The sequence below is a fragment of the Hemicordylus capensis genome, chromosome 4, assembly GCF_027244095.1.
Source record: "Hemicordylus capensis ecotype Gifberg chromosome 4, rHemCap1.1.pri, whole genome shotgun sequence".
NCBI classification, from domain to species: domain Eukaryota; kingdom Metazoa; phylum Chordata; class Lepidosauria; order Squamata; family Cordylidae; genus Hemicordylus; species Hemicordylus capensis.
Window position 1 is genome coordinate 202,249,390 of NC_069660.1, and position 13,576 is coordinate 202,262,965.

A 13,576-nucleotide genomic window follows, 5' to 3' on the forward strand; every position below is an offset into this window, starting at 1 on the left:
GGTAACAATTTCTCTAGGGGCCTCTTTATTTACGGGGGCACATTCCCACACAGACCCTCTTCTGGGTGTGAAGGAAAACTGCTCCAAGCTTCTGGAAAAAAAAAAGAGTAGGATATACATGAAATAAGCAAATAATTGGAAGTACTGTCATAAGAGACTGAATCATGCTACAGAGCTAAGTATGACTGAATAGTTCTTTGAACAAAACAGTTTTGCAAAGGGAAATGGTAAAAAGAAATCAAAAATATTTCATTTGGAGTTGAGAGCAGAAGCTTGCATTTCTGGACCGTACTGTGGAAAGATGCAACCATCAGCCTTTTTAATTTAATTCAGCCTAGAATTTCTGTATTGCAGAATTAGCAACTTTCCAGTGATGGAAAGACCTCAACCACAGTCACTTTACATGGTATACATATCAAAATATGATGGGGTGCTATTTTTGGCAGCCAGGCCAACTGTAAGTATACACACATACACAGACACACACAAAGGGTTCTTTGGCACTGCACGGGCTCTGTCTGCTCCTCAAGGTGCCAACTGGCCATTAATTACTTTCAGCTGGTGGGGTTCCAGACAGCTCCTCCAGGAGGAAAGAGTGCACATTCCTGGCATCAATTGGCTAATTCAATTTACTTCAGCAGCGTTCGCTTCTGTCAGAATATTCATGAGCAGCGGAATGAGTACCACTGGCTCAGGCAGACAGCAGCCACTTAGAACATGGGCAAGCCGGGAGAAAAGAGGACGGGAAATAACAATGATTGAAAGAGCGAGAGAGAGATGCTTCGCTCCTATTTCAAACTAGCTTGAGCTAAAGGAGGCTTCCTCATCCTTCTCCCGCCTTCCTAAGGCAAGCTTTTTCGGAAGCCAAGGGAAGAAACTAAACAACACTCACCTCGGCAGAAGCCGCATCTCTGAGGCAGAGAACTAGAGAGGGGAAAACCTGCGCTACTTTTTCAAGAGGCGATGGAGGGAAACGGGCCTGTCCAGAATTCAACTTGACTCCCCCCGCCCCCCCGCACTCCGCCGGGAGCAACAGAAAGCGGTTTCTTTTGGGAAGCTCACTTAGTCCAGCGACAGAAGGCACCGAGAAGAGGGATAGATTCTCTAGCCGCGCGGCTGCTACAAGGTTTATTGGAGGGCAGGAGGAGGAAGGAACCCGCCGAAACTCAACCTGCCTCTGCTTGGAGGGAAAAGGGGAGGCGTCTGCGGTGGTCAAAGAAGTGCCTGTCCGCAGAAGGGAGCTGCGTAAGGCGCGCGCCTATTGCGGCTCGAGGCTGCGCTGCGCTGGAGTTTTTGCCGGGACCTCGTGAAGTCAGCCTCGCGGCTTGGCGCGCTGAGGTGAATGAGAACGAGGCGTCGCTGCGACTGCGGTGAGGTGACCGGCTTCGTGGGGAAGCAAGCAAAGCTGGAAGAGAGGCGTGCGGGTGGAGGCTCGCTCTGCCTCCTCTCACCAACTCAGCTTGGGGCAGGAGGGGACGCTGGCTCGACAGGTAAGGAAGGGGCGGGTGGGCGCGCGCGCGCAAGGGCTTTGAAGGGGCAGGCTCGTGTCCTGAGGAAGGATGTGCGTTGGGTGGCGCCCGATGAGTGCGGGCGGTTGTGGGGGACGTCGGTTACCGAGCATCCAGCGCGCAAGGGAAACCTGCGCAAGGCGAGATTGGAAGTGGAGGGTCGTATCGTAGGTCGAGGGAGCGCGCGCGCACACGAGCACACTTCCAGATTGGTCCCCGTTGTATTTTTTACGAAGTAAAAGTACAATGCAGATTAGTTAACCCTGAATGCCCTTTGTCCGGTTGTATTCTTCTTAATAAGGGGAATAGCCAAAGGTGTACTTTTGAAGCCATGTTCATGGGAGGATTTTAATCCGCACTAGTGATTGTTCTGTGGGTGATGATTTACTCCGACTTACTGAGCATGGTGTCTGGAGTGGAAACTAGGTATTTAGGTATTACCGCTGTGCTTTGAAATGGGTGCTGTTTGGAGCCCTTGCTAAAAGGGGGTTTCCCCTTAAGAACTTTGAGGACTTCTACTGGGAAAGGCGTATTTAAGTGCTCAATCCTATGCATGTTTACTCAAAAGTAAGCTAGTTGAGTTCAATGAGGATTTTTCTCCAGTAAGTGTATAAAGGGTTATACTGTAGATTCTGGAGACCAGCACATGGGAAATTGTGTGTGGAGGAAGAGTCTAACTTGATATTATTGTTAAGAATATTTATATGTGTTTCCACCACCACCCCTTCCCACCAGATCACATAATAAAAGTGAGAAGATAGTCCCCTGTCTTAGAGAGGCTCACAGTCTAAGAAGAAACACAAGGGGGACACAGTAACAGCCACTGGGAGGGATGTTCTGTTGGGTTGCATAGGGACAGTTGCTCTCCCCCTACTAAAAGATCTTTCTTTGCCCAGTTAGCAGGGGTAACCAGATAATGGGATTCCATAAAAGTGGGAGTTCTGTGAACATGTCTGTCTGGAATGCAGAATTAAGTATATAGGGGTCTTCTAGTGTGACTGCAGTGTAGTGACTATTGATTAAATAAAGCTGTATGTCTGGTATTTTCTAATGCAAGGACAAAGGTATGGAAGTCCTATATAGAACAATGGAGAACTTGTTTTGAGAACATGGGATTTGAGTTCTGCATACTGGAAAAAGAATGTAGCTGAGGTGATCAGGAAAGACTTGAAGAGGGGATCCATATCTCTAGAAGGTGGTCTGTTCCACAGATCAGTGGCTGGTCTACTATGGTTGGTGGTGCCATCTTGTATGAGGATCTTTGTAGGTCAAAAGAGAGAGAGAGTACGCATAGGGAAGCTTTATATAGAAGGGAAACCCCTTTGTGCACACTGAGCATCTCTAAAAAGGAATGAAGATGATAGGACAGTTAATTTTTAAAGATCACTGAGCAAGGCAGGATAAAGTGATGAGTCGTCTATAGAGTGAGCATCAGTAGGAGGTTGGGTTTCTGTTCAGAGAAACTCTAGGGAGGTGGCTCTGTATAAGAAGCCACCTAAATAAACGTACAAATAAACATCATCTTGTCTCCTGTCCTGACCTCTTCAATAAAAGAGCAGGAAAAGTTATGTGGACAAAATTCCTACAGAAATCTGTGATAGAACATTATTTCTAAGAGGAGTGAGGGTCAGTGTTTAAAAGAGTTGGGTGGGGGTTGGATGGGGTGGCATATTCAGGAAGGAATATGCATCCTCATGACAGAAAGTACCTCTAGTTCTTAAACTAGATAAATAACTCTAGTTCAGTGTAAACTTGTGAAAATTAGTGAATTTTTGGTGCTTTAAACAAAACCAAGGAACTCCTCCCCTGCCCCACACACCTTTGTCTTTTCCTTGTTCCCAGAATAAGTTTATATTCTTTTCAGTCCATTTGAATTGGTGACAATAGCTGATCATGGCCAGATGGTTCTTCAGATTTGGGGATATGCTTCCTCACCCCCAAGCCCCTCCCCCCCATGTATGAAGGGAGGAAGGTAGTGGAGAGGAGGGGGTTGAAGTAGAAGAAAATAAATGTTTAAAAGATACGGAAGGAAGAAACCCAGTGGCTGGGGTATAAATCAAGAAGAATATATGGGGCATTGATGAGAATAGTTCTTTTCACCCTTAAAAAAAAAAAGTGCCCACTTTAGAAAGAAAGAAAAAGAAGGCCGATTATTGGCATCCAACTCTGAAACCAAGGCAGCTGATGCCGAGAGGAGCCAAAGGGTGCAGTTCTTCTTAGTTTAAAAACAGCAAGGCATTCTTTGCCAAAGATTGCTGTAAACACTGAATAAAGATTTCATTGTGAGTTGGTGTGACTAGAATAATTAGTCGGTTAATTGTTCATTCTGATTCAAAGGTGCAGTAATCAGTGAGACATAGTTAAAAAACCAGCAACAAGTGAAAGAGAGAGGCAAGCCAATTACTTGTAATATTTATCACCTGTCATTACACTTATCATCTCCTTAGTGTTACAGAACCAAGAAAACTGAACTTGTTTTTCTTTCAGAGGCAAAACTTGGTGTGTAATGTGATTTTTGTTTTTTATATGTCTTGCTTCTGTTGCTCTCTTTCAGTTTGATGTGACATTTCATGGGTGTGTTCTCTCTCTCTCTCTCTCTCACACACACACACACACACACACACACACATGGAGAAAAATGTAAAGGTGGCTATAGAATGAGCATCTTAAATGGATTGACTAATACCAATTAATATATTCTTCTTCTATGCTCACTTTATTGCCAACTCAGCAGGGATGAAAGCTAATGGTGCCAGCTTTTGTGCTGCTCTGACACTCTTCAGGCAGACTTGCAAGATTCAAGCAGTAAACTGTTGGGTGTTTTTTTAACACTGTAATTATTGTGTCTGAAACAAAGAGATTGCTCTATCAAACACCCAACTAGCATTCTAAAAAGTTCTTACAGCATTAGTTATCCTATATTACTTTAAAGGAGGGTGAATGCATGTTTATTAATGCCTTAGGAGGATGACTTTAAACCATCAAAGAAATTAATGTTATGTATACAGTACCATCAATGAATATAGTGCTTTAAAGCATACTTTTTAATATAAAAAAGGCAGGCCCGAGCCCCAATAAGATTACAATTTAAAATTAATTTAAACTGTAGGGAATTTCAAAGGGAAAACAAAAAGAGAGGGGAGAGGCAAGAGTTATGGGGAATGAGTGGGAATGAATGCAGATACATATAGACTTCATTGGGGATGAAGTTGGCTGTTAAAATAGGACATTGTGCAAAACGTGGGTTTGGATAAGCAATTTGACTGAAAAGAAATTGCACTCTAGACAGCAGGCTGTAGCTTCCTGACATTTACTAAAAAGAAAAGAAACAGAAATGTAAGTGAAATGTGACTGTAACCCCATCTACCTTAAGCAGCAACTGTCATCTGTCTGTGGACATCAGCAGGGCACTACAAGGCTCTGGGAGAATCATTCAAACAATTTGCAGCAAGAAGGTGTCACTCAAAAGTTCATGGGCTGCAGGCAATTCTCAACTGAATACCCAACTCTTCTGAAAAGCATCTGTCATTAAGAACATTTATGTTAAAATGCACTACAAATATAAATTTCAACCAATACATCAACATTAATTAACAATTAACAAAAGCATTAATTTAAATTAATAAAAATTAATTTAATAAAATTAAATTAATAAAAGTAATTTAATTAAAATCATTAATTGATATAAGGCTTGAAAAGAGTTTTATTTGTGGGCTTCTGCTATATTGTACTTTCCAAGGAGAATGAACTGCAAAGGAGTAGGACCATGTCAGAAAAGGCCATGCTATTGTTTAATATTACTCAGCAATGGAATCTGAAGCTGGTCTTTCTCAGACGGTATTAATGAGCAGGAAAGCCTGCATGTGGCGAAGCAGTTCGTAAGAGTCACTAACCGTTTAGGGCATTAAAGGTTAAATCCAGCATCATAACCCAATAACCTAGAGGCAGCCAGAATAGTGCTATCAAAATATGGCTCATTTTTGTGATGTACAGCTCCCACCAACAGATTGTATTGGTTTATTTGACCATATACAGGTGGACTTCATCACTCTCTGTCCTGACATGGACACTGAGCCTCGGTATATGTGGTTAAATAAAGGGTTAAGATCTGAATATCCATGGTTCCTAGGTGGCCGGAATGTTCTCAGAGGTCATTTCAGGCCACCATTTTGCTGAACAGAGCGATTTTGTGGCTCTTTCCTTTAAACACATGATTTTTCACAAAAAATCAGCTGAATTGGGGATTTTGTGGTGCATTGCTGGACAGCTGGAGATCATGGCACAGTACATTGTATCACTTTTTTCTGCCTTTTAAAGCTTTTCTTTTCTCTCTCTTTTGGGGCCTCTTTTGCCCTCCAGAAACCTAAGCCCTCCCCCACTGTGTTTTAAAAGCCTCATTGAGTCACTCCTCTACTCCAGCCCAGAACAAGAAGCAGAAGCCAAACCAGCCAGGGGAGTTAGGGGACATCTCCAGCCTTCCAGGAGCAAGGCTAAATTCCTAGCTGCCTTCCTGACCAGGAAATGGGTTAGGTGTGACCATGTGTACAGTGGAGGTCTTGTCCCCTGCAGATTTCAGCTGGGCTGGTACTGACCTCTCTCCTCATCTCACTTTTTCTGGCCACATGGTCTTTGACGTGAAGCAAAATATTAGTCTGGAAAGCAGACTAGAAGGTTTGACTTAATCTAAAAGCCAGTATTTTCAAAGAGGAATCTGGCCTATTTTCTGAATGTTTGAAATTATCAAGCAAGCTGCATTAATAAGGTAAATAAACTAACTGCATTATTCATAAGTATTTAATGTATAGAAAAATCCTTACTCCCCTGATAACGTTCTTTGCCACCCCTTTGCTCCCCCAAGATAGTTGATCTAGAGTTGCCCCGGTGTACTTTGAGGGTAGCCTTACATTGGACATCAAACTATTTGCCATGTAATTTAGTTTAACAAAATTACTTGTGGACCTTAGAATTCAAATTTTTGGATGCTGTTTTCTGATGTCACAGTGGGCCTGCATAGGCAGAAGTGTTGTGATCCCTCTGGGACATCAAAGCAACTAAGCCATTGGCATCCAGAGATGCCATGACCCATCTGCCAACTCAAGGCCCATTGTGACATCCAACTAGATCAGCGAAAGGCAAAGCAGGAAGAGAGGTCATGGAGGAGATTTTATGAGAATGAAAATAAAATACAGCTCACTATTTTATTGATGGGCTCTTTCCTATTTTATAATAAGCATATACAAAGTAAGACATGGGTGGAACTGGATGCATCTAATCACAGAACACCATTCAATGAAGTTTAGTCTTTGTTTGTTTTTAATTACATGATTATTTCACATCCATTTTTGAAAACTCGGCCAATTAATCTTTGGTATAACTCTAGTGACAGAGAAGATTTCCTGCCAGAGATTAATGTGGCTTTCATTTTGCAGTGCAAATTCAGGGAGCTCATCCACAATGCTGTGTCATGCTTAATGGTGTGGTAGTTCACAGGTTTTAAAAAGAGCCACAGTTGTCATACTTGTCAGTTTTATGCGTAGAAAATTGGGAAGTTGCTAGCGAGGAAAAGAAAGCAGGAGGGCTGCAGGCACACATCCATCTTGCAGCCTGAAAGTAAGTTTTCTTATTATTTGAGTGTGGCTGAACTTTGACACTATTCAGTATGTTGGAGAAGGGGAAGTCACAAATTGTCTCAGGAATAACTCAATTGTTTTCTTTAGGCTTTTTGGCCTGAAGCAAGCCAAATAACAATAACATGTACTGTATATAATCCAGATTCCACAAAGCACATGAAGTTTTCCCAAGACAGCAGGTTGCATGATTATGAGAAGAGATATGAAGCACGTAGGGCTGCAGTCCTTTGGTAAAGCACTACACTGCCTTTTATTTGAACTTCTGTGCCCAAATGCTAAAAAATGTAGTGCAGTGATAAGGCATAAAAATAAAATGCAACTCTTCAAAGAAACCTCAACCCCCCCCCCTCGCCCAACAACGTATTTTGAGGGAAAGCTTTGGGTTTCTTGTTCATTTTGTTGGCACAAAGTGTTTTAAGACAGTCTTCTACTCTTTATCATCCAAACAAGCTGAGCAGATTGAATCAACCCAGTTAGAATAAAAGTGCAATAGACCACACACCTTAAAGCCTATTTATGTCCTTATTCTGGACATGTTACACACTGTACATGCCCATCAGCTATAGAAATATATTTCTAGTAGGTTTCCCCCCCTTTTTAAAAAAGTGAGGATGTATATCTAATGAAAGTATATTTAATCTTAGTTTGTAAAAATTAAATTATATTCTAGATATGTTTCCTCTCAGCTGTGGAAAAGAGTAGAGGCAGTTGGGGGGAGAAAAACCCCAAGGAGGTCTTCCTCCCGTCCTTACTTATGAGTTTATAATCTGAGGTGGGAAGGGGTTACTGTCTTCTTTAGCCTAACAGAAAAAGATGTCCAGAGAATTCCACCAAATGTTGTATCAGAGGTTCAGCATCCACAGCAGGTTGCTAGCCCAGAAGCATCCAGCAGCGAAGGGCAGAGGCAGCAAGGAGAGCAAGTGTGAGGGTGATGGGTACTGCCCACCCACTTGCTCTCCTCACCGCTGCCTCCTACTGCTCCTGCTGCCACCTGCTTTGGTACATTATTATAATGTTTCCGCGCCATGCAGTGACATCATTATAATGTGCTATGGCAGGCTGGCTGTGGCAGGAGCAGTGGGCAAAGGGGGCAAGGCAGGTAGCAGTGACTATTTGCCTGCCTACCTGCCACCCACCCATCAGAAGGCACCTGCCTGCATGAGGTGAAGGGGCCGGGGCAGGTACCAAATCCTCAGACTGGCCCTGTCTTTCATCTTGGTTGATGTTCCACACTTGGAGCTAGACTATGGAATTCCCTCTCCCAATCTGCCTATTAGTGACTTTGCTCAGTACCTACAGGGTTAAGAACTTCCTTTTTCACCAGCCCTTTGAACTGGGCTATGTGCTCTGCTGTAATGTGGTGATTTGTAATGTGTTATGGGTTTTTATTCTCTCTTCTGGTTTGTTGTTGTTGTTAATGTTTTTTGTTGGTTTTTTCATTTTGTTTTTGTAACTTTTATTGTTATTGTAAACTGCTTTGGAGAGAGCAGAGCCCATCCACTGTTTCATAACAAAGAAGCTTCTATTAAGGCTTTTATAGATAAGGAGTCACAAATTCTATGAAGTCATAGAATTCATAGGTGATTCTCTTTATTTAGCAAGGGGAGAGTAACTGGCCCTATCCACCCCCAGCACAGTACCTCCGGTGACTGTTGCTGGCGCCTATGTTATGTTTCTTTTTAGATTGTGAGCCTTTTGGGGTGGGGACAGGGGTTCATTTTATTTATTTATTTCCCTGAGCCATTTTTGGAAGGGCGTTGTAGAAATTGAATGAATGAATAAATAAAATAAAATACATCTGTGGTGTCATGCTATGAACTGCTGTGCTGGTAGAATAAGGTTTGGCTTACAGATGTGCAAAACATTTTAACACTGAAACATTTCTCAATGAAATGGGCCATTTTGAGTGTTCCAAGCTTGAAACAAAATATCCTTTAAATAAAGGGCCTATTCTGATCCAGAAACAAAGCAAACACATTTTGAATCAAAACATTTCACCTTTTCGAGTGCCATTTTGGAGACCTGTTTTTTCCTTGCTGATTGGTTTTCCAGCACTGGCTTCTGATCGGTTTCCAATCTCCTTGCTTCTTGGCTTGTTATCATGTTAATCAAAAGTGTTGACCTGGGCAACTGTGCCCCCATTGGCTTGGGGGGAGGGGGAGCAAAGGCAGGAGTTTCAAAATTTATTTAAAGGGACTGGGAGGCAGAGAGAGCCCTTATAGTGTGCCTGTCTTGAAGAGGATACATCAGGAGAGGAGGAAGGATCAGAGACTGCAGCAGCAGAGAGCAGACTGGTGGTGGTAGCTGGGCCTGCTTGGCCTGGTAGAGAGAAAGACAGAGAGTACCTGGTGGCTTATTTATCTCCCCGCTCCGCCGCCCACTTTTCATCTTCTTCTGTGGATTTCTTCTTCTTGTAGCCAGCAACCGGTGGCTTTAATAACTAAGATGCAGTGCTCACTGCTTCCTGCCCCCCTTTTGCAGCCCCAAGCTGCACCTTTGCTGTTGCTGTGTGCCCGGATTGGACTTCATTTTTAAAAATTTTTGTAACCTGGTGTGTTCTGTGATTTGTGTCTGGTGCCCAAGCCTGCCAGGTGCTCTCTTTCCCTGGTGGTTCCCCCCCCCTTCCCAGCTTCTTTAATTTTATTTTTTTGAGTTGGTTGGTGGGTGCCTGCCTGGTGCCCTCCTGCCCTACCCCCAACTGTCTGCTTGGCTTGAGTACCACTGAGAGCAGCACCTGGCCAGACTCCAGCAGGGGACCCTGGAAAGTAAGCCCCCCCCCCGCACCAGTTTTGGTTAGGGTTCTTTAAATAGGGCCTATTTTGGTGAAGGGATTAGGTACTAGGCAAGACTGTAGTACAGGAGGGGTGGGTTAGGAGAGGCCCCAGTAATTCCCTTTCCCTTCCCTTTGACATACCCTATTATTACTTGCTCCCCTCCACCGCCACCACCCCCATAAAGCCTACTTCTTTATTTGAGATGATTTGTTTTCCCCCCTAGCTTCTTTGTGTGCACTACAGTGCTATAGATAGCGCTGTGTTTGGCACACAGAGCATAAATAGGCCACCCTTGACCCCATACCCCTTTTAAAAATACCTGCCTTAAAGGTGCTTCTTCCACCACCCCCATCAGAGTTAGGGCTTTAATTTTAAAAACCACAAGATGTCCAGGAGGGTGCAAGGCAGGAGCAGAGTGACAGTCAGAGGGAAGGGTGATGCTGGTCATATAGCAAGAGGGGCCTACTCCCCAAGTAATCCACAGTGCTGTGGCTGTGCGCAGGCTCACCTTTCTGGAGAAGGGTAGTACTGCAGCTGAGCTACCTGTGGTGGCTGAGCTAGAATTAGGAGGGAGGTCCTCCCCTGTCAAGGAAGAAACTCTTCCTATGGCAGTAGAGGAGACTATTGTGTCAACTGCTAGCCCAGCTAGATCAGTCTCATGATCCTCCCCAATCTCCCTTGGCAGTGCACCCCGCCCCCCGTCTGAGACTTAGGAGGAGCAGGAAGAAACCATTTCACTTCCTGGACCTTCTCAGCCCTGGACCTTGGTTGGTGGTGGTGGCCCCCAGAAAGAATCAGCAGCCCCAGTATCAACTGAAACAGAGCCAGACCAGCTCGTATGGCAACATGGTGTGGGACCACTTTGAGCTTTGCCCTTGTGACTCAACCCATGCTGTCTGCACCCACTACAGGGCACAGGTCAGCAGAGAAGGGCCCTAAGCATCTTGTGGCATTGGGGATACTGAAGCACCTGCAATAGCATTACTGGGGAAGGGGCTGCTCCTCCTGGCAGCAGTAGGACTGGTATGCTCATAATTAGCAGCACGGTACCTGCTCCTGCTCCCAAGCAGGGGAAGTTGCCTGCATGGTGGGTGCAGTCTGATCACCCAAAGCCTCATCTCATCACCTGTGTCATTGAGGAGATGATCACTTTGGATGACCAGCCGTTCCACACGGAAGAGAATGCCAGCTTCTGCCAGCGGGGCTACTGCTTGCCCCCAACTACAAGATCCCCTCATGTACCACCTTTAGCCAGTCTGCTGCTGCCATGGCTACTCTTGTGGACAGGTGCTGCAGGATAGCAGCTTACTTCCACCGGAGTGAAAAAGATAGGTGAATTATCCTGGAGAGGCAGCTTGAGCATGGCCTACCTGCACACCTAATCTCTCAGGATGCTCTGACCAGGTCAAACTCCACCTTTCTCTTGCTCCAGTATCTGCAGGAGCAAGAGCTGGCTATTCATGGCCTGGCAAGGAGGTGTGCCTTGGAAGTATGCGACCCATCCACCCAGGATTAGGTGCTCTTTTCCAAAGTTGTCTTGGCACTCAATCCATCCTTCGTTGCCCTGAACAGCTTGTGTGCCAAGACAGCAACGCTGAGCCAGGCTTTGCCCGCTGCTCTTCTCAAGAAGACATTGGGTTAGCTCCAGTCCATGCTGAACACTGAGGAAGCAATCACCTTCGCAGGTCAGCTGTGGACTGGAGTGGTAGATTGGCTCAGGACACATTTGGGTCCATCGGCAGAGCCTGTTTTTGCCTACCTATGTGACCCAAGGATAAAAGGCAAAGCACTCTCCTGTGACCAGCTGCCTAAGGTAGGGCCCTCCTGATTAAAAAATTTAGGCAAGCCCAGGAGAGGTGGATTCAAGAGTGCCTACAGCTAGTGCCTACCATCTCTTCCCGGCCCAGCAGCTTGGTGTCCCTGGCAGGGCCAAGAGCTGGTAATTCCACCTCAATGTTCCACCCAGTGGTTCACTGAGGGCTTCCTTGGCACCTTGCCTGGGGTACAGGAGGAGCCCACAAAGCCCTGAAGCAGTGCTGAGCAGTGTGTTCTGCAGTACCTGCAGGAGCTGGTGACAGGCCAGGAGATGGAGCCAATCTAGTTTTAGGTAATACCACCAAGGCTGGCCAGACTTGGTGATGGTTGCTGGATGGTTCCTTTCATGCCTGCCAAACAGTGTTCAGAGTGAGAGGGTATTCTCCGTGGCCAGGGATGTGGTGATACCCCATCGTTCACACTTTGCGGATCACTTGGTGGAGCAGCTGGTCTTCTTGAAGGCCAACCTCCTGCTGCTGGGCTATCCCATGCTGGCCATGGAGAGTGAGTGACTCATGGTCACCCCCACCCACTGCAACACCACTGGCAGTTTGCCCCAACCCTGGCCAACCCCAAAATCAGATGTGTCACAGTCTGCCTACTAGTTCTGCTGATACATGCAGACACACACAAACACCACCGCCATGGCCCATTATGAGATGGACTAGTGTCCTGATCCATATGTCACTCTGTTTGCTGGGGCTCAGCACCAATATGAGGCCTTGGTGTTATCCAGACACAGGCAGGCAGCAGTGTTGTGGGATATACACTCGAGGAGAAGAAAATATAGAGGAGTTCTTCTCATGGTGAGTGTCTAGAAGCTTTGTTTCTTGTCAGGTCATTGGTCCATCTTGCTCAGTATTGTCTACAGTACACAGAATCAGATTTCTCCCAGGTTACAGGCAGGAGTCTCTCCCCCAGTCCTATTTCTGGAGATGCCAGGGAGGAAACCTGGAATCTTCTGCACTCAAGTAAGCATGCAGATGCTCTTCCAGAGCAGCCCCATCCCCCGGGGGATATTTTAGAGTGCTGTTCACATTTCTTCCTGTTTGGAGTCTTCAGACAGCTGAGCTCAGAGCTGAGCAGCCCAGGACATGACCTCTGTCCTCCTGTCTCTCTGTGGCAGGCAGGATGGAAGGAAGGAAGGTTTGAGTTTGTGGTTTTCTCAGCTCTGACTATAATATGCTGTGCTATTGAAGCTATAACAATCTATGAACAAAACAAACAAACAAACACATTTAACAAATGTTTAACCTTTCCCCCCCAAACCCCCTATGAGCGTTAAACATTTGTTTAAAATCCTGCTTGTACATTTATTTTGTGGGTTGGGTGGTGGGTAGCATCTATCATGCCCTAGCACCCAACCCACTTTGGTGTCCCTAGGAGCGAACCATGGGGATCAATGGGGTGTTTCGGGTTTCCCCCATTGTTCCCTATGGCGGAAACATTCAAAATGTTTTGAGTTTTGTTCCATCGAAACAACTGGTTCGAATGCTGTTTTGATGAAACTTTTTGGCCATCTGTGTGTTTTTCCACACTCAACACAAAACAGGGACATTTGCACAGTTGTGAGATGACATAGCAAATAATGCAAATTATGTTGTAAGTAATTTTAGCTCTTTGAATCTGTAGGATCAAAAGAAAGATTGACTAGCCTTACATTACTCTTTTCTAATAGAAAACTCAGTGATGGTGATTTTCTTTGGCAGTGGTTGATGTTTTGCAGTTTTCATGGTGCAAGTTTCCACATTGCCTATCAAGAATAGGCTACATTTCACTGCACAATTAGCCACTGCTTGCCCTGCTGTGGTCCCCTTGCTTTATTAGCTTATGCTGTTTGGTGTAACAG

At 45.1% G+C, this 13,576-nt stretch overlaps 1 protein-coding gene across 4 annotated transcripts in view; it reads left to right on the forward strand.

The window, feature by feature from the left end:
- Positions 1–725: 725 nt before the first annotated feature.
- Positions 726–13,576, forward strand: part of CDH20 (cadherin 20) — a 278,191-nt gene continuing 265,340 nt past the window's right edge. For all 4 annotated transcript variants that reach the window (XM_053248507.1, XM_053248506.1, XM_053248512.1 and 1 more), the window contains exon 1: positions 726–1,490. The gene's annotated coding sequence lies outside the window, so the exon portion shown is untranslated. The remainder of the gene's footprint in view (positions 1,491–13,576) is intronic.